We start from the raw sequence: 22,461 nt of genomic DNA on the forward strand, positions 1-22,461 counted from the left end.
GTAAGGCAAAACACTAGACAAAGAACATCACTGTCCTTAGTTTAAGTTGGTAGACTATAGTGAAGGCAGCTCGTAATCAACACCTACAGCCAACTCTTGTCTGACGAAACAGTAGGATGTGGTCATCAGTTTTACATGCTAGCGCATGGTCCTAAAGTGTGGAGTGAGGTTTTGCGAAAATGAGACGTGAACCCTGAACCACAGTTCGGGAACTCTTAATCATAATTATTATCAAATAATGCCCTTGTTGAGAAGAGTAAAAAAAAAAACGGCACACCCTGGAAATTAATCTTGCTACGCTGGTTACCTGTTTTATGCGTTTTAAAACATTTACATGTACGTTTGCTTATGATATCAAATTTTGGGAAAGAGACAGATCGCGGATTCGAATTCCCGTCACACAAGACATGCTCGCCCTTTCAACCGTGGAGCATCATAAAGTGACGGTCAGTCTCACTATAAGTTAGTATAAGAGTAGCCCAAGAGTTGGTGATAGGTGATGATGACTGGTTGCCTTCCATTTGCTCTTTCACTGCTAAATTAGGGACGGCTAGCGCATATAACCCTCGTATAGTTTGGCGCAAAATTCAAAACAAACAAACAATCTACCATGCAATATTAGTGGGGAGGAAAAGGTCAAGATTCTACCTGACCCTCCAGGTCCACCCACAGGACCAAAATAACAATAATTAGAAACAATAGCAATATTAGAGGTAGCATTTTTATCGGTGTTATTATTATCGGTACCATTTTTACAGGTTCAGTTATTACTGATCACCAAAATTGTTTAGCTGAGAATGTTTAAGTTTTTTGACAAGCGCATTTACATGACAACGAATTTTATTGTTTCTACAATACCAAGTTAAACAATTCAATGAAATAACAGTTGTAGATAGCAGATGATCTTAGTTTCAGGTGTCTAAAATTTAAACTCAATAACAGTACAGGAAATTTATTAAAATTAATTTCACAAACATGACAGGCTTCTCACGGAAATTCGCCATCCCCCACATTCATTCATCAAAAATATTTTTTAAACAAAAAGATAGCTATCGACACAACAAACAAACATGAGATATATCCAAGGATTTATGTCATCTTACACTATCTAATACAGTATTCAGTTCATAACATTACCTCCATCTTCGTAATCTTGCTATACGGTCGTGTTTCAAGTAGCTTCTTAAAGCTGAAACGGTTTGTAAAGATTAACGACAAACAGTTATTGCAGTGTGCCATATGGAGAACATGCGGATTTATTTTTAGAAAAGTGATGGTATTAAACATTTCACTTAACACCAAAATCCTCTCAGGCCTCTGACCCTGAACATTAACATAGACATTCGCTACAGAAGAAAGGAGAGCTCCACGGGGAGCGTCTAATTTGTTTCTAGAGATAAAATCCACCAGAGCTTGAAACCAGACACCAAGTCTATGGTGCAAAAGTAAACCGGACACAAATTATGACGAGAGCTCTTATGTGCAGCGTGACAGGAATGTAGGGAAGTCCGAGATGGAATGTGTCAAAAAGCAGAAGAACGTGCTGCGTATACAGTACGAAGATCGACCTTCGGCCATTTGTAAGCGATAATGAAGAAAGGAGACCACTTAACACACATGGCTACATATTAGGGAAAATATCTCTGGCTAGTTTGTCTCTCAGCAACGACTCGGCCCACCAAAAATTAATGGTAGGTCTGTTATTAATGTAAGTAAAGTTAGGTCGTAAAAACTACAAACTTTCTCCGTTCTCTTTGAGTTACGGGATAATAAAAGATGAACTCGCAAAGGAGCGTTGGTGAGCCACAGATGAACCATTAGAAGATATGAGCAAGAATTTTTTTTCTTTTGCAGTTTTTCCCCTATGTTACATTTACCAAAGTCAGAAGGTAGATGATGAAATTAGCATTCGTGTGAGCAGAACGTGTGCATGTGTGTCTATATATATTGTGGCAGTGAGTTCCAGCACTTTTCTGTTTGTATCGCTGTGTTGGTCTACTTCAATATAATAATTCGTTATATTCTTAATATAAACAATAACAAAACTTATTCTTCCTAGAGCTACTCGAAAATGTGATTATCTCATTTTAAAAGCTGAATTGCTTTTGACTTTTTAAATGGCATTTTACAGAATTATCTGTGTTATAAAACAATTGCATATATTATGCTGATATCCTATAATAATTTCATGCTTAAAATAAACAGCTACAGGAAATAGAAGCTAACTATATATAAATTCTACTTTACGTAACAAACTTATATCAATGTGAACTTCTCCTAATAATTATTATTATTTGAAGTTAGGCACCAAGCTATACAATGTGCTATCTGTCATCGCCCACCACGGGTATCGAAACCTGGTTTTTAGCGTTGTGCTCTAAGTGTTACACTTTCCTAAATAGTTTCTATACTATGGAACGACAATGAAATATTCAGTAATCTATTAAACAGAAGGAAGGGTCATGTGTAAATTATAAATGAAAGAAAACTTAACAAGAGGTCTAAGAGAGCTTAAAACAACTTCGAAAATATTCCGATCTACAGTGTTATAAAATATAAAATAACATCCATTTTTAATGTCGTAACATTTGTTTCGTAACATCACTCCAGACTGATATGTTTCTAGTAAAATTTGAAAGTTAGAAAGTTTACTTACCTTTTGTTAATTCTGGCTTTTAGAGCCAATTCCTTAACGGCTTCTCTCATTTAATAAAATTTAAAATCTAAAAATTCGTCTAATAACTAATTTTTATTTTGTAGCTATCCTAAAATATCCGATTTTGAAAAAGAATCTGAGCAGGTGCGCCATTTTATGTATACATATATAACGGATACGGGGACGTTAACCTCTCATCTGTCCTTCTACGTGAAATCTTGTAAGATGATATAGAATTTCATACAGAGCATTTTAATGCAACAAATGTTTTAATTATTTTCAAACGTATAAGAAATTGTTTAAGAAATTGAACGTTTTCGAGACAGTTAACAAAAAATTAAAACTAAGATTAAATACAATTAATTGACTTCTGCTCTATATATGAGTAGCACTTCTGAATAAACATTTTATAGATACAAATAACTAGCAGACCATATGAAATAGGATAATGTATTAGCTCTCAAGTACAGCGATTTTGTTCCAAGTATTAAGTACATGGCGACAGATGCCTCATTAATAATACTTGTAAAACTATGAATCGGTTTTTATGGAACAAAAGTGATATATCATTTCGTTCTGTGCAACATAAATCTATCTGAGAGTAAAGCTGGATCGGTCTATATTATGGTGCACTACAGCATAGGAATAAGATTCACACCCAAACTTATTGCAGCTATGATTATATATAGAAGACTATCAATAAAGTATCTTTATACATGGATATAATTATTAATTATTAATTTATAGTCTAAATTTATTAATATTAATTTATTAATTTTATAGTGTAAATATTATGAAATATGCTTGTAGAAAGTACTCAAGAGAGACGTTCAAATATCCAGACAAATTTGACATAATGTAAAAGTCAAATAACCTACAGGACATCAGGAATTAATTTTCATAAAATATTAATAAATTGCTAGTTCCAACATCCATATTACCATATTACACATAGACCACCCACCGCCAACTCTTGGGCTACTCTTTTACGACGAATAGCGGGATTGATCGTCACATTATAACGCCCCCACGGCTGAGAGGGTGAGCATGTTTGGTTTGACTGGGATTCGAACCCGCGACCCTCGGATTACCGTATAGACTTGAACTATTTAAAAATCTCCAAATCACCACATAAATGAAGTTCATTTTCATATGTTTGATTGTCAAAACAACTATGATGTAATTGTAGCAACAGAACCATTTATATTTTTAGTTGAATGTTCAGTTAACTGTGAAGTTTACTAAAATAGCTACAAATATTTTTTTAGAAAATCCAGTGCAGTTAAAAATAACACAATTTTTGTGAGAAAAAATGCATCCTCAGGTATAAAGTCACAATCAACGTGACAAGGAAGCGAATGTTTACTTTTATAATGTTTTTATTTAGATTATAAGAAAATTGCATTTGATATACAGAGCAGGTTTCTTAATCGTCTTTGTTTTTTCATAGCTTATCATTTGCTTTCTTTGTGCAAATCATAATACAGACAATCTAAGTTTGCATTTCGTAGCAAAACCCCTACCATACTCAATTGGAAAATGCAAGTTACGTTATCATCACAGTTGAATCATTTATAAAGAACATCACCCAGCCGAGCTTAATATTATTTAAAAGGATTTTGTTGCCAAGTGTAAGCTAAAATATGTTTTGAATTGTGCCTTAAAAAAAACCTGAAAAACTACAGATGTTACATTTCTCTAGAAAAGTGGTCAGAGTCAATTACGTTTCCATAACGAACAATTTTAAAGTTGTACGTATATACGCAGACTATTTATTCCTGAAAATTTATTTCTTTTCAAAGTTACATACAGTCCAATTATGTAACATTCCTTTAAGCCAGGTGACAAAATATGAAATTGTCAATTGATGACAGTAGTGCCTTTTTTTTTTTTTTACTAAATGTGAGAACACATCTTTTATATTACAAACCAGTCACAAAAAGATGAAAAAACCTAAGTGTTAAACCAGAAAGAACATTTTTTAGCCTCGTCATAGCGACTCAATTCCCATCATCTTTTGATCGACGCCAGGTATAATTACATTTTAGGACTCAGGAGATCCAACCTTTTCGATTGATACAATTTACCATGTCCAAGGTACGATAGATCAGTTAAAAATAACCTTGTCTAAAACAATTTCAATTTAAGGATAAGCTGGTGGAGATCCTAATGAGTAGCAAAATTGAATAGGGAATGTGCACCCTATGTTTGGTATTTCTAACTCACAAATATAATTAATTAAAAAGAAAAAACAAAGGTCTCATAGGTTAATTTACTCGAATCCTATCTAAAGCAACTTCAACTGAAATGCCTAATGAAGATTCTCTGTTATTAGTATTATTATTTTCCAAACAAAGGCACAAAAATAAGTTTATACATGGTAAGTAAGGTCCCTCCTTAAATCATATGAATTACCATTAAACACTTTTCCTCACTACTGTCATAATTAAGGTTATCTGATGTAATACTTGTAATAGTAAAGCTACAGCTAGCCATGGTAGAGATTTTGTTACAAAATATGAGATTATTTTTCTAATTTTACAATTATATAAGTACTAAAAGATTTAAAAGATCATGATTTAATTATTTACGCCACAAGTGAAGTATGTCTGGCATGATTTCAGTAACTGTAGGTCTGATGTAAATTTATCTTATGAATTAACTTTTTACGAAAGACTGTCTGAGTCTACTTTCTATTTAAAAATCAAGTGTATATTACCTTCCGTAGAGTATGCATCCTTTACAAAATCGGAAACAACATGACATTATTAAAAAAATGGGCAGTATATTTTTATATGGAATTTCTAGATTTACACAAGACAGTGAATATTACATACGTAACTAATGTATCTGTTACTTTGTTTGCGGTGTATTTAACCTTTACAAAATGAGCGAGCTTTAATTTTCTTTGGTATGATTGAGTAAGAACTCTGCATGGCCATGTGGTTAAGGCGCTCGACTCGTAATTTAAGAGTAACGGGTTCGAATCCTCATCACCCCAAACGTGCTTGCCCTTTCAGCCGTGGAGGCGTTATAATGTGACGGTCAATCTCACTATTCGTTGGTAAAAAAAGTAGCCTAGGAGTTAGCGGTGAGTGGTGATGACTAGCTGCCTTCCATCTACTCTTTCACTGCTAAATTAGGGACGTCTAGCGCAGATAGCCCTAGTGTAGCTTTGCGCAAAATTAAAAAAAACAAACTTGGATCATTTTAGTGATATTAAAAGTGTCGTTTGTTTTTTCTGTGAATTGATGAGTCGTATAAACTTTACATGTTAGTCTGACAGAACTGGAAGCGAGCGGGTGAACCAATAATATAAACGTGATCATTATCTACCAAAAACATCAGCAGTATGTCCAATGAAACAAACTTGTTAAAATATACTAACTTCATCAAAACACTCAGATCAGAGAATGAAGTTGATACACACTTATTACTGAATATTTGGTTGTTTCCAACACTTTTTCTAGACTTCCCTATTAATTCTTACACAAATGTAGCTTTACCCTTCCTAGATACATTATACAAGAGAGTTCAATTTATTTTTGAACTTTGCGCAAAGCTTCACGAGGGCTATTTGCGCTGGCCGTCTCTAATTTAGCAGTGTGAGACTAGAGAGAAGACAGCTAGTCATCATCACCCACTGCCGACTCTCGGGCTACTCTTTTATTAACGAATAGTGGAATTGACTGTCACATATAACGCTCTCACGGATGAAAGGGCGAGCATGTTAGGTGTGACGGGGATTCGAACCCGCGATCCTTGGATTACAACTCGAGTGTCCTAACCAACTGGCCATATTGGGCCTACATATAAGAGAGAAAATACAAAATGTTGAGTTGTCTTGTAATAGTCTCCCGCTGGTACAGCGATAAGTCTATAGGCTAACAATGCTTAAATCGGGTATTCCGTTCTCCTCGGTGGGTATAGCAGATAGCCCGATGTGTTTTTTCTATAATAAAAACACATGCACTTCTCACAATAAAACGTATATACAATTCTGTAAGCACGTTTTTATAAAGACATTTTACAGTTTTATATTAAGTTATAAAGAATCTTACTCTATACATTAGGAAAGACATTGCTGTGCAGTGTTTAGAAAGTGTGTTAACTAGTTGTACGTCCAAAATAAAGCTTTCCTAGTGTTGAAAAGTTCATGACAAACAACCTAACTACCTAAACAACAAACTGTGAAAATAATGTTTATTAATGTACGAAAATGTCTGAAATATTTAGTACCAATGAAGCAGGGTATTAATAAAACTGTGATATTTTAAATCTTTTAGCACATACATAATTGCAAAATAAAAAATTTATTTCATATTTTGTAACAACTTTGTTTGTTTGTGAATTTCGCTCAAAGCTATGCAAGAGCTATCTGCTCTAGTCATCCCTAATTTAGCAATATAAGACTAAAGGAAAGGCAGCTACTTATCACCACCTACCACCAACTCTAGGGCTACTCTTTAAACGCCAAATGGTGGGATTGACTGTACCATTATAACACCCCCACGGCTTAAAGGGCGAGAATATTTGATATGACGGGAATTCGAAACCGCGACTTTCAGAGTGCGAGTCGAGCGCCCTAATCACCTAGTCATGCCGGCACACTACATAAGAAACACAGGGATAGTTTTTTGTAGAAACTAACTTTAACTGACAAACAAAAGGTATTTTTCAGCAAGGTATTAGAATTACTCTATAATCTGGCGACTACTTTTGTCAACTGCGAACAAAATCTGCAAACTTTCGAGAAGACACATAATCATAACTCAGTTTATCAATGTCTAAGAACAGTTTTATATAAAGATGTTTTAATGTTGTTGTTCTATAGCTATACATATGAGAAAATTGTGGTTTAACTTTTGTCTGTAAATAAGCGTATAAGTTGTTAAGTGCGGCTTTGTACCTTTATGTGAAACAAGAATAATAAACGAGTAAATAAATGTAACGCCATTTAACGAAGTATTACCTAAGTATTCCCTGATCATCTGGTGACGTATTCGGTTATAGAAAAGGATGTAACTATATGCACGTCATTATAACCTTGAAACGCGATAAAGTCAAGAAGTTGCTAAATCTATGATAATAATTTTTTTAATGGGAAAAATTCTAAAACTAGTTTCTTTCAATGCAGTCGTAATCAAACGCTGCACTTAGGGTCTCAGAAAATTAGAAAAAAATAAGTAAAGCACCCGCAGAGACATTTTTATCGAATCTCTATAAGATAATTATATAGTTATTTCATTATTCTTTTAAAGGACAGAACACTAGTTTATACAAATATAAATTTGAATTTATAGTATATCGTATAGACGTTTAGAAAAGTGTATTCGCAAGTTCTTATCATATTTTATTCTTTGTCGTTTCAAAATCGAACTAATGTATATCCTTTCTGAATGCCTTGAACAAGTTCTTAGCACACTTACCTTCACCGGTGTTACAGAAACTCCTGGTACACTTGTAAAGTTTATGCTAGTTGTCCTCAACAGATTAAATGAAATTATATTATTATTTGTATTGAAATAGTTCTCTTATTATTATATGAAAAAATCTGCTTCGAATTTAATTTTTTAAGAAACAGAAACCTTATCAGACTACATGTAAAAGTCATTTCCGAACTCAGTGTTATGTGATATATGCCAAATATTTAATATTAACACAAAAACATAATATTAACTGCTATATAAATGTGTAATGTTCTAGTCAAGATGAATAACCAAAAAAGTCATTGTTTCGTCCAGATGATCCAAGAAGAAAAAAACACCACAAAAAAGCACTGTTGTTTAGTTTGATGTTTACTTTAACAATAACATATAATTTATTTCTTGTCAAACACAAAGTCACACCATGGGGCTCCACTACTGGGCCCATCACGGGTATCAAAACCTAATTTTCATTGTTAGAAGCTTTCAGACTTATCGCTGAGTCAATGGGTGTGAGTCTAATAAGATTTATATTAAGACCTGCTCATCAGGAGAACAGTTTTCATATGCTTAATCCCATCAGAATAATAATATTAAAACCTATGCAGACACGGCAGTAAATACATTAAGATTATTCTCCCGATGGGTATAAGTATTAATATTGACCATTTGGCGAGAACAATATCAATAATTCTTTTCCTGGTGCAAATGAAATTTTTGCTACATGGTCATGCTTGATGTTTTTCTCACCAAAATAATGTATACCAAAATATTTACTTAATAAAAACAAGTATATTGATACTGTTCTCCTGACGAAACAGCTATGCAACATTTCAGGCCTAAAACAATAAAAGCATTTCTCAGAAATAGGCCCGGCATGGCCAATCGTGTTAAGGCGTGCGACTCGTAATCTGAGGGTCGCGGGTTCGCATCCCCGTCGCGCTAAACATGCTCGCCCTTTCAGCCGTGGGGGCGTTATAATGTGCGGTCAATCCCATTATTCGTTAGTAAAAGAGTAGCCCAAGAGTTGGCGGTGGGTGGTGATGACTAGCTGCTTTCCCTCTAGTCTTACACTGCTAAATTAGGGACGGCTAGCACAGGCAGCCCTCGAGTAGCTTTGTGCGAAATTCAAAAACAAACAAACAATTCTCAGAAATACTATTTTATACAAGAAATATATTTTAATTTCCACTCAGTTTGCCCCCAGGGGCACAGTGATATATCTGCGGAATTACAACTCTAGAAACCGGGTTTCGATACCCGTGGTGGGCAGAGTATCGTGTAGCTTTGTGCTTAATTCAAAACAACAATCCACTCAGTTTAACATGAAAAATATCTAAATGTGTCAGGTACGTTTATATCTCATATATGCATTATTTTATTAATTATTATTACTATTACATCATTTAAGAAGAAGTCATCGAACAGTATTTATTGCAATATTTCTAATGATGTTGTTTAATAAATAAATAAAATGTTATAGAAATCCGTGCTTTTTTATTTAAACATCAAATATTATTTCTGGTTAAACCAATATGTATATGTTCAAGTTCATATTCTTGAAAACATAATTAAAATTAAAAACTTTTGATAAATAAAATACGTTTTTTTTCACTTTTCTGATATATAATTGATTTTTCATACTTATAACCTTTCCTGCTAAGCCGTTAGTTATGTTGTCATGTATAATTGGAGTTGTTTTGTTTTTAAATATGTAATAGTTAATCTTATTGTGTGCTTGGTTAGTGGTCAACGACAAAACTTGTATTCTGAACATTTGTGGCAGTTATCTTAAATTTTTGTTCTACTTCGTTCCCAGAAGTTATTTCTAGATCTTATAACATGTTTTCGTAATATTTAGTAGTTCGTAGATAATACTATTAGTAGAAATGAACAATTCTGTTTCACATTACTATCAATTATTATTTTGAAACGTATTATTAGTAAAACACCATCAGTTTTATATTGAAGGAAGTAAAATTGAACGGTAATTATCAATTTGGAATAATGAAATAACCGCAGAGGTACCCAAAATATGGCCTAGGGCAGAGAGATCATAGTAGGTTTCTGTAGTTTGACTCATTATTATGACAAAGCATTATTAATCGTAATTTTTATTAAAGATATTGGCAACTCTTCTAGTCGAAGTTACAATATAATTAAATATTTCAAATATAAATAGACGCATAAAATGTTTTACAAACATTAGTAACAGTAACATGTATCTCATAATTAACATTGGTACTGGTGACATTATTTTGTGGCAAAAAGTATCATTTAACAAACCTGTCTGGATATTATGTGTTGAATAAACACAACGTGGCAGAGCTGCTGCAACTTGCAATCTTGCGATGTGACCCTGATAAATGGTCGGCAGCGAGCTTCGCCTACATTACCTCACGTGACCGTCAAAACCCCGTTACACCACTCTACAAGACCTGTAAAAAATACCGCTGTTGACTTGAAATAGCCAGCGGTTTAGAAGCAAAGAAACTTTTCTCAAATTCTGGAAGGTAAAGTAAATTATATTGAAACAAACATTAGAAATGTTGCTAAATGAAGAATTTGGAACACTAATTTACCCTCATAGCCCTAAATCTGTTTTAAGGTTTTTGTCCTTTCTGCTTCTTTTAATAACAAAGAAATGCGTTATACTACATACTGTTGACAGAAGACATTAGCTGAACGTGCCAAGAATTTGGCAGAAGAGGCGAATCGTCTTTTAAAACCACATCACGGTTTCTGATATTAATTATAACAAGAACCGCAGAGACTAATGCAGTCTACTTATCGGTTAACTTATCAGCACACGCCGTGCAGGAGATCCAGGTTAACGAAAAAAAAAAAAAGGTTGGTTTGAAAACAACTCCAAGAATCCTCATCTTGTTGAACCACAAGGAACAGAAATCAAGGCATCAAGACGAGTCCCTCACTGGTACAACGGTAATTCTACGGATTTACAACGCTATAATCAGGGCTTCTATTCCCCTCGGTGGACTCAGCAGATAGCCTTATGTGACTTTGCTATAAGAAAACAAACAAAGCATTAAGAGGACTTATGCTTCTCGTTCACATAAATTCACTTGCATCCCAGGAAACAGATGAATAGCTGCTCTAGGTATTAAATATTGTGAACTTTTCACTTATGTATCCATGCTTTAAACTCTCTTCCACCAAAGTGCCGATGAGTTGACTTCGTTTTATTTTGATACAGATTCTGTTCTGCATTTTCAGAGTAACCACTTAAATCTAAGAATTCACTCCTAGGCAAAACATAAACCTCCTCATAAATCTTACAATTGAACTGCAAACACACAGAGCAAGAAGAGAACAATCATAAAGTTACTTTTGTTTAAAAATGACACAAAAATGTAGTTTTCTTAAGAGCAACAACACGAAAATGCTGCCTTCTATTAATCATTTAACATTTTATAAATACTTTCAAAAATGTCACAGAATGGCAGAATGAAAATTTTCTTTCCCATTTGTCCTGGTAAATAATTTATTCTTACGTCTAGCAATTGTAGTTGTTATATGTATGACGACTATCAAATGATGTTATTAAAGATTTTAAACGACCAAGCAATAAGGAAATAAGCAACAAGTGTATGCTTTTTTCTTAAGAATAGCTCAGTTAGATCCATATCTCCAGTATTTGTCATAACCTAAACAGCTAAGAGCTGTTGTCTGAAACCAATAATTATTTAATTCTCTGCATTAGTTTATAATTATAATCATTGTGTTATAATTGTGTTTATTAACTTACGTCATTACCTATATATCTTCTTACTTTTTAAAAGATTTATCCAGCTGTTGTTCTAATTATATTTCCCAGCAATATAATAACTTTGAACATATTAAACTGATTTACTCTAAACGTAAGCTATATCATTCTCACAAAGTTTTTTGGATTAAAGTATAAATTCTGTCTGCTTAAAAACATATTATGAAAAATTCACTGGATCTAAAAGCAAATTTATACAAATTCACCGGTAAATTTGCAGCAAATAAATAAAATTTAAAATTTCGTTTCCAATACATCGAATTGCAAGGTCTTTCAACTTTCAAGTCAAAATTTGTAAGGATCCTGATTTCTTTTTCATATAGACTTGTATAAAACTCAAGTAAGTTGACCTTATCATTACAAACTTTCTTCTATAATCTACAAGGTAAATTATTACTTTGTTTGGACCCGGCATGGTCAGGTTGGTTAAGCCGTTCGACTTGTAATGTGAGGGTCACGGGTTCGAATCCCGTCACACCAAACACTCTTGTCCTTTCAGCAGTGAGGGCGTTATAATGTTACGGTAAATTCCACTATTTGTTGGTAAAAGAGTAGCCCAAGATTTGGCGGTGGGTGGCGATGACAAACTGCCCTCCCTCTAGTCTTACACTGCTAAAATAGGGACGGCTACCGCAGATAGCCCTCAAGTAGCTTTGTGCGAAATTCAAAAAACAAACAAAAATTTTGTGTTTAAGAGCGACATTTTTATATTTCATAGTTAAATATATATATGTTTTTATGAAACTTGTGAGTACGATGTAAATATAATTTGTAAAAATTTGCTAATGCTCTAGCTCTAAACTTCCCTATATTTACTTTAATAACACTGAAACAGCTTTAAATTCCAATAACCATTTTATTTATGATCCTCTCTTTTTTCTAGATTGACTTACATGCTTGTGAAAACCGAACTCGTCACCTCGTCTACCTGGGGTTACCTTGTAAACCTTCTACAATTTTCACATCGCTGCTCAACAATAACAAAATTATAAAAACAACTTCGAAAAATATGTAATCATATTATTGTTTGTAACGTATATAAACATTTCGTTTTTATTTCTGTTTTTTTATGTAAAAACTTTAATCCTTGTAACCATTTGTGAAATTAACTATAATAACACAATAGTTTACAAACTGGAATAAAAATTAAAGAAATATCGAATAAAACAGTCATTAAGAAAGCATAAACTACATTATTTTTGCAAAAATAGAATATTTTAAAATGTAAATGTTTCCTTGTACTAAGAGCCAAGTTATTCAGTGGATTTTAAACTTGGTTAACAATTAAAAATCTATAGCAATTTTACTAGCATGATCCATAATCAAAGAAAATTAATTCTATTGGACAATAGTTTACCAATTTTTCTTCATGTTCAGATTATTTGTGAACCTAGTGGGAGGTTAACTGCAAGTAGAATCTATATTCTGATTACAGATCTAAGGAAAACAAAAACAAGTGCACGTTTCATAAATATTTCGTTTATTAATGTGTTAGTAAAGGCGCCATCAGATACAGAATGTGTGTTTGTTTGTTGGAATTTCGCACAAAGCTACTCGAGGGCTATCTGTGCTAGCCGTCCCTAATTTAGCAGTGTAAGACTGGAGGGAAGGCAGCTAGTCATCACCACCCACCGCCAACTCTTGGGTTACTCTTTTACCAACGAATAGTGGGATTGACTGTCACATTGTACGCCCCCACGGCTGAAAGGGCGAGCATGTTTAGCGCGACGCGGACACGAACCCGCGACCCTCGGATTACGAGTCTACGCGCTTGGCCATGCCGGGCCTAATACAGAATGAAATAGCTTGTAAAGAGGTTTTATCTACAGTCACATGTACACGTAACATTAAACATTCAGATTTGCACCATTATTCTTTCTCCCCACTGGTACATCAGTATGTCTGCGGATTTAAAACGCTAGAAACTGAATTTCGATACCTGTAATTGGCACAGCGCAGATAACTCATTGTGTAGCTTTATGCTTAACTACAAATAAACGAAACCATAACATCTTTTGATTGAATATTGATACAGCACGTTTACTACATACATCAAATACCATAGATGTTGGATTTATAAAAGTGGCTCTCGAAAAAATTGCTCTTCAGCACAAAGTTACTTTTAAAATGTTAATTATAAGTGTGTTCCCAAATAATGTTGATAATATATTGTATTTACTCATTGTTGTATCATTTTAAATTAAACCTATAATAATTTTTATGAACCATATTTAGTTAAACCTTAATTCATAACGGATAAGGTTTTTGTTTTATTATATTTCAGTATTTTATTTGGGAATCGTTTGATAGTAACATTTCAAATTAAAAGAATACACGTATATTACATAACTCGATGCAATATTTAGTTTTGATAAGTTTTAAAGGTAAAACCTGTTCTCTGTTGTTGAACGCTGATTTTCTAATTCTTATCATTAACCTACCTTTACAAGTTTATACACTTATTTCGATAGATTTGCACCTCTAATTTACATAGAAAACCTGTGATATATTAATAAGAAAGTATGTACTATTTTACAATGAATTAAATAACCTTTAAGAATACCCGTATAAAAGTTCTTTTCCTATCTCTCTATGTAAAAATATTATCAACAAAACCTTGCAAATAATGAATGAATGACTACCCTACTGTGAATTTGTTGTGCCAAAGAACAAAGTGGCACTGTACTTACAGTCGTATAAAGTAAAATTAATAAAATATTTCATAAACGTTTGTACAAAAATGTGTTCACTTTATCTTTAAGACACAAAACAGACTAAGAACTACGTTCTTCTCGAGTAAAAATTTCACTTTATGCAGAAAAGCTCTGAAGTATCATAATGACAGTAGTACTTGTAATAGGAGTGAAACAGATGAGCAATATGTGAAATACAAATTAAAATCCTGAACAGAAACATCACTTTACATACAATTTTGAATAGTAAATAAACGAACTGAAGAGTAAAACATCACCAAAGCATTTGGAACTCGGTAGAGTAAAAACAAAAATTTTAAAAAACAACAGATTTTTCAACCTGACTAACTGACTAATTAACGTGGTTGGAAAGGCATAGCTTTCTTCTACTTCCATCTTATGCATACGATTGAATTACGTTAACTTCATTTTACTTATAACCTTTGTAATAACAATAATCACTTTGCAACACTACTAACAACATACATTAGTAATAATATTGTATGATTACGAGCACACTATGTGAGTTGTCAGGTAACAGGTGGTTCTCATATCATGTGTAGCTTGATAAAAAACGTAGAATACATAGATTGTCAAGATCAAGTTTCTAACTATAAGCTGACCTTTGAAAATGAAGTTATAAGCTCTATAACTTTGATTCGAGATTTCTGTGTTGGATAAAACAGTTCCATTGCAGCAGTCAGTACTTAAGATGTGAGTTTTATAAGTAAGGAAGAGAGATATCACTGTCGAAGTCTGACACAGTTTTGTTCCAATGCTCTGAACTGAAAGAAGAACAATAACTTGTATAATTTACATTTGCATGGTTTTTCAAACTATGTGTGATCTATTGACATCTAAGGTTTCACTTGAATCGGTGTAATTTTTAAAATATTGTTTTCAAGGAAATAAAACGAGAAAATTGATAAAATATTATGCTGCTAACCTTAAAAAGGTTTTTTTTTCTCAATTAATAAACCATTACAACAAGAATAGAGATAAGGTTAGAAACAATAATATTGACTATGTGAAACAAGCCTCAACCTTTAATCCACCCGTTGTCGCCGTGGCAAAATGGTAGAAAAACTACAATCAAGATATCGGCAAAAGCCGAGAAAAGTCGAGAGATAGCTTTTACAAAAGTACAAGAAAGACAGACCCAGAGCCCAATCACCCTCGATACTTACAGACGGTGGACAAATAAAAAAGTGGCCTCACTTAAAAATGTTAATTTGTTATATCTTATAATAAATGACAGATAAACATGTAAAACTATATATTTTTAAAACATACTCGACGAGATATGTTCAAATCCTAATTGTACCACTGGCTTTCCTAAATACTTAAACTTTTATGATTTTAGTTACAATTTTTCATAAAAAGTATTGTTCACCAGCTTTAGTTTTTTAGATCTTTTTATTCCAATTAGCCTACAGAATGATCAAACAGGTTTATTTGCAATAATTAAACGTAAAATGAAACTCAAAATAACACAAACCAATTTCACAAGTTAATATTTAGTCGGCATTCCCTTGGATTTTAGTACTGCTTCACATCGACGTTGCATGCTTTCAGTGAGTTTGTACAGATATTTCTGAGTAATTGACCATCATCCTTCTTTAAGTACTTCAAAATGTTCATATTCCGTGTTTGGCTTGCGATCTTTTGTTAATCAGCTTAACACAGCGCATAAAGGTAATTGACCTGGCTATCTCATAACATCAATTCTCTTATTTCTAAGATATCATTTAAGGACTTTACAAATGGCCTCGAGTGGCTGTCCCATGGTGGATAACAACACTAAAAAACTTGTCATCGGGACAGAACTTACGCTCATCAGCCTTGTTGTCATAAACATTTTTCATTTCAGCTTGGGATGACTTTACATTTGCCTGAGCTAATTCATGGGCGCGCAAGAGCCTGAGCCAAAATTTAGAAACATAATCCAATGAGTGTATTTATCTTGGGCCATTGTCCACCTATTGTTCCTTCAGCAACATCAAAAGGTCACGCACTGATTGGCTAAATACCAACTTAAACCAACTAAACCTTAACGACTCCTGAACTGACTCACGAACAATAAATAATAATAAATTAACTTCGTCACCTCAGTCCATCTCGTTATCGAGACAATAAGTTCGCATCTTATTTCTCAGGGCAGAACGGTATCTCTCAAGGGCATTTTTGATTCTGGATAATACACAGTACATTTGATCTGTTTACCACCGAGCTGATGAACAACTTGTTGAAAGAACTCTGACATAAAACATGGCCCCAGATCAGACTGAATTTCTTTGAGGAAGCCAACACGGCCTGAGAACAGTTTGTTGCAAGTCTTCTTTTTTTTCTGTATGATCTTGATGTAAAAATGTATCCACATTCCTTTGTTTTTCAATGTAATTGTTTAAAAGAGTTAACTCTAACTTGGAAATTCTAAATTTCCGATCTTAACACATTTTCATGAATACTTTACATCATAAAGGATCTAGAGTGACCAACTTCAGATACCATAACACTATCTACGAAAATAAAAAACGATGTCATCATGAAGTTTTAATACATTCCATTCCACTGCAACTTTATGTAGGCTGCGGTTGTCACGTGACTTCTTGAATTGTTTATTACAAATGTTAAACAAATAACGTATTAAATGTTCTATATAACATCTATAATGCATTATGATATGTTATTATATCAATTAAAAATATGATGCTATCCAAAGTAGGATTTGAATCTTAGTTGTATGTGGTAGTTAACCATCAACACAGCGTCGCTTTTTAAACCGCTACGCTGTTACCACGTTTCAAATTTTCATCTAAGCCCTCAGGTCATCAATTTTAATGGCTATGCAGGGCAATTAATAAACAAAATTATAAAAATATATTTATAAAAAATTGTGTTTTCGTGCTCGTTCTGTTGTGTTTACTAGGTGTTTTGTTTTTTAGCAAGGAAATTAACAACAAAAATGCTGTCATTTTTCGACTTGTTATTTTCCTTAATCCAAAAGGAGCAGGAAATTACCGTTATAATGAGCTACAAGTGTTTGAATCTGATTAGGAATACAATAATATAGGCATTCAAGTGTTTGGAACAGCTGTGAAAATACCCCTCATTCGCAGAAAGCTCTTTCTGGTACATTTAGTCACGGCAATATTATTTCAGTCCTGTTATCTTGGTTCGAATCATCACAATAATCTAGATTTATAAAATTTCTAATTTGATAAAGTTTATACCAAAACAATTTGGAATATAATTGCTTTAAAATTTTCTCACTTACTTATTTTATTTGGTTAGTTAATACAGCTGGATTTTAACTTTCTCCTGACTGTTTTTAACTTTTGTTTATTGGTTTCTTTATCATTTTTGCAATGTAAATAAACATTGCCATTATTCAAATACTCTTTACTGTATATCCAGTTGCTTAGAATCTGGGTTTTAATTTTTTAATGACAATTATTTTTATCTTATCTTACAAGCGCCTACAAAACGTGATGCATTTCTACCATGTCTGGAATAGTTAGTTTACCTAATGTTGAATTTCTTTAACGTTTTTTCTAAATTTTTATACAAGAATATGATAACCGACAGGAAACACTAGCTTCCTCAGTAATGGTACTAGGAATAGAAATGAACTTATAAAATAAATAGTGTCTTTACAGTTGTATTAGTACAATACATACTGTCAACATAGATTACGTTTGAGTACACTGTTACAATGCAACCATCCAGTGGTGCTGGTTATATCACGGTTTGGTGACCATGGAAACCGTCGAATGCGTGACAGTCTAGATTATGCAAGAAACTAGTATGTACAGGCAGGACCAGCTGCTGTAAGCATGTGGGAGATAGGGAAAGATTGTTGTTGTTTTTGGAATTTCGCACAAAGCTACTCGAGGGCTATCTGTGCTAGCCGTCCTAATTTAGCAGTGTAAGACTAGAGGGAAGGCAGCTAGTTATCACCACCCACCGCCAACTCTTGGGCTACTCTTTTACCAACGAATAGTGGGATTGACCGTCACATTATAACGCCCCCACGGCTGGGAGGGCGAGCATGTTTGGCACGAGTCGGGCGCGAACGCGCGACCCTCAGATTACGAGTCGCACGCCTTAACGCGCTGGGCCATGCCAGGCCCAATAGGGAAAGAAGGAAAATTACAGTCAAGTTTATATTATATTTATTATTTTACTTAAACAATTTTGAATTTACAACAATATCAGTATGATTGTAGTATAGCGATATTATAAAGAAAACTCCATATTTAAAATGATTATATAATTTAAAAAATAATTGTCGTAAGGTAAATAATTTTCATTACAAGCATATTGGGGATCATTAATTTTATTTAGGGAAGTACGGACAATGTACAGGGTATTTCAGGAACGGCCACCTGAAGTGTTGAATATTCATTTCATCGTTTTCAACCTATATGTCACTGTACCTATTATTTGATTTAGACAGCTATCACTACTCCTCGTCACCTTTTGTATATTGAAACGCATTTTATTTGAATCAATAATTTTGATTAATTGAATGATAACAAAAGAAATACAAGTAATGCTAATTTGCAAGATCATCAGTTTAGGTAAGCACTATAATATGGTTTCAAAGCATCTACACCCTGGCTAAACTTTCGTGAATAAGCTCATGATTCTTGGCGTGTCTCTGGTGAAATTCTAATTCCTCTACAACAAGTAATTTCTAAACCCGATCACTTGAGATTCTAAATATCAGTTTCTTTAATCATTTTGCGTCTGTACGCGAATTTCTAATTACCGATATAGCTAATTTTAACATCTAACATCATACGTTTAGTATTCAATACATGGCTAAGTTTATAGCCATTATATTTCTTTGATATATAGTCTTCTGTGCATTACACCCCATTAATCTTGTCAACTATTGTTCTTTAACTCTTTTTATTCTTCCATAATAAGATATAAGTTTACGATTAACTTTTTTCATGGCAGTTGTTACCCTTTTGAAAGAACTGACTGTTCTTTCACAATGCAATCGTTTCACAAAGGCTGCCCTATACAATAACTATGCTGCTTCCCTATTTTTCAGATACTGATAGAAATAGTAATGATCCGCACTTTGGCTAGACTTTTCTACATGGTTCCTCTAGTCAATTCAATGTAGCAGCTATGGGTTATCATAGTCTCATTGTGAAATGCAAGCACTTAATATGGTAACCTCTTTCTCTTTTTTTTTGCGTGACAAAGATTTCATCATCACTTTTTCAGCCAGTGGATGTGCCTTACAACTGTACTTTTCGTCTTTGGAGCTAGTATTTATAAACCTGTTGTATCAAGGAGCTCCCGACACATGGAAAAGGTTGAGTGGCTTTGTAAGTCTTCAAAAAATCCATCTTATTAGGCTTCTATTCATAACAAACCTCATTCTGTTTATATAATGCTTTGTGTATGTGAATGCTTTACAAAATCGAATAAACGTACTGGGCTTCCCGTATTAAAACTGTCCTTGCTGGAACGATTCTGATTTCGCTAATGGTCCATAACATACTTCTCGATGTCTTGTCATTCTGCAGTTAATGTATATGTAACTACACCAGTATAAAAAACCAGTAAAAATTGATGGGAAACTTTTGTTAAATGATTAACGAAAGTTATGGAATTCAACTAAAACGAATTTTTGTCTGTACCTCCATAATACACTTACTCTTCCATTTATTTCATCAATCTCGAAGTTCCTTTAATCACAGCATCTTTAATAAAAAAATAAGCAGAAAAAATGAAATGTTATCGTGAACAATAGTACGCGTGAACTCTGAAAGAAATTTAAATAGTGTTATTTGGCTTTTCACTGTATTATAAGTCATGAACTGGAAAACACAATGTGGACATTCCGATACAAATTTGCAATTTTTTCGACCGCACAAAAGATAAAAGATTTTTGATAGTAATAAACGTTTATTTTTCTTTAATACTTTATGTCAAGTAGATATGTGTTAAAATGCCAAAGAAATATTTATTTATTAACATTTATTCACCACGTAAAACTTTTAACATATCGCCCTTTCAGCCGTTGGGGCGTTATAATGTGACGGTCAATCCCACTATTCGTCGTTAAAAGAGTTGGCGGTGGGTGGTGATGACTAGCTGTCTTCCCTCTAGTCTTACACTGCTAAATTAGGGACGGCTAGCACAGATAGCCCTCGAGTAGCTTTGTGCGAAATTCAAAAAACCAAAACAAACAATCCCTCTAGTCTTACACTGCTAAATTAGGGACGGCTAGCGCAGATAACCCTTGAGTAGCTTTGCGCGAAATTCAAAACAAAACAAACAATTTAACATATCGACACATATTTTCAACTCTTTCGACTATGCAAAAAGGTTCAGAGATATTTAGTAGTAGTAAACGTTTATTTTACTTTATGTTTTAAGTCCAATTAGGTAATATATGTGTTAAAATACCAAAAGAAAATTTATTAACTAGCATTTGCTCATCACTTGAAACTTTTTAAACGCTGACGTTATAACGTTAGTAACAGTACGTCTATTTGTAATATAATTTAAGCCTTAGACCTGATACTTAAGGTTTAGCTAAAAAACTACTTGGTAATAAACTTTATTTTGCTTTTAGCTATAACTCAATGTTATAAAGCTTATGAATTAATCTATTTTGGTGTTATATCACAAAAGTTATAACAATAAGAGTTAAAAACAAACATTTCTGACAAATCAACATGAATATTGAGCATTCAATCCAAACACCACAGTTGATCTAAGAATCAAAGAACATTCATGTGGCAGTTTTGTAGTTAAACTACGATGTATATTGTTGAGCATTATCACAAAAAGAGTTTGGAAGTAAGTGTTCGCAACAAAGTGACAAAGAGACTAAGCTTTTCATAGTTAGTTATGTAGTTTTGTCTTCAATTAGCGTTTTAGGGGATCAGTATACTATGATTACTGTAGGTCCATTTTCACACAAGAAGTAGTGTTTTTTTATATGGTAACTTCATACAACATTTTGTTTCGAAATACATTTTTAGGAGTTTGTGATTGTCATAGATTACAATTTTAAATAACCTGAAACAGAGTTAAATGATAAATTACATTTAAAAGTTAGAAATATGTCGATATGTATCCAATTTATGATATTTGTCAATAAGATTGATACAGAGTTTATTTCTATTTTTTAATACAAATATATTTTAATATACAAACAATAACACAATATACTATAACAGTTATTACAAATAATGATTTATTTACAAGGGTTTTACAAACTCATAAACAGTATTTAGTCCTCTAGTGGTCTTGAACTTTTCACTAGTGACATGTGGGGTTTTTCACCGTTGATGTTATATAGTTTCTTCCTAAAAATACCAGCCCTGCATGGCCAGGTGGTTAAGGCACTCGACTCGTAATCTGAGGGTTGCGGGTTCGAATCTCTATCGCACCAAACATACTTTCCATTTCAGCCGTGGGGGTGTTATAATATTACGATCAATCCCACTATTCGTTGGTAAAAGAGTATCCCAAGAGTTGACGGTGGCTGGTGATGAGTAGTTGTCTTTCCTCTAGTCTTACACTGTTAAATTAGGAACGGCTAGCGCAGATATTTCTCGTGTAGTTTGTGCAGATAGCCCTCCTCTAGCTTTGCGCGAAATTAAAAAAGAAACGATCCTAAAAATATTAATGCTCGCTGTGAATACGTTGAAGTTAAATGGTTTGTAATGTTCGAAATTGATAAGTATTAGTGGTCAAATATTTAAAATTCCCTATTAACATAGGTTAATCACAATTGTAGCTCCTGAGGTTTATAGTATATTAACTATGAAACAAACCAAAAATATGTACTGTGTCTTGGCGCGTCACGTTGGTTATATTTATAGGCGTGAGGAAAGTTTCTCAAAAATTCAGCTTACGCAACAA

At 33.3% G+C, this 22,461-nt stretch overlaps 1 protein-coding gene and 1 long non-coding RNA gene across 6 annotated transcripts in view; one reads left to right on the forward strand and one right to left on the reverse strand.

Moving 5' to 3' along the window:
* Positions 1 to 14,114, forward strand: part of LOC143252891 (uncharacterized) — an 87,904-nt gene extending 73,790 nt beyond the window's left edge. The window contains exon 3 of the long non-coding RNA XR_013029231.1: positions 12,750 to 14,114. This is a non-coding gene — a long non-coding RNA (uncharacterized LOC143252891). The remainder of the gene's footprint in view (positions 1 to 12,749) is intronic.
* LOC143252888 (GATA-binding factor 5-B-like) overlaps positions 1 to 22,461 on the reverse strand; it is a 102,015-nt gene that overhangs the window by 62,759 nt on the left and 16,795 nt on the right. Inside the window, exon 2 of one of the 5 annotated variants that reach the window (XM_076505703.1) lies at positions 15,183 to 15,344. The exons of the other annotated variants lie outside the window; for them this stretch is intronic. The gene's annotated coding sequence lies outside the window, so the exon portion shown is untranslated. The remainder of the gene's footprint in view (positions 1 to 15,182; positions 15,345 to 22,461) is intronic. 5 annotated transcript variants of the gene reach the window in all.

The sequence above is a fragment of the Tachypleus tridentatus genome, chromosome 6 (genome assembly GCF_004210375.1).
Source record: "Tachypleus tridentatus isolate NWPU-2018 chromosome 6, ASM421037v1, whole genome shotgun sequence".
Taxonomy (NCBI): Eukaryota; Metazoa; Arthropoda; class Merostomata; order Xiphosura; family Limulidae; genus Tachypleus; species Tachypleus tridentatus.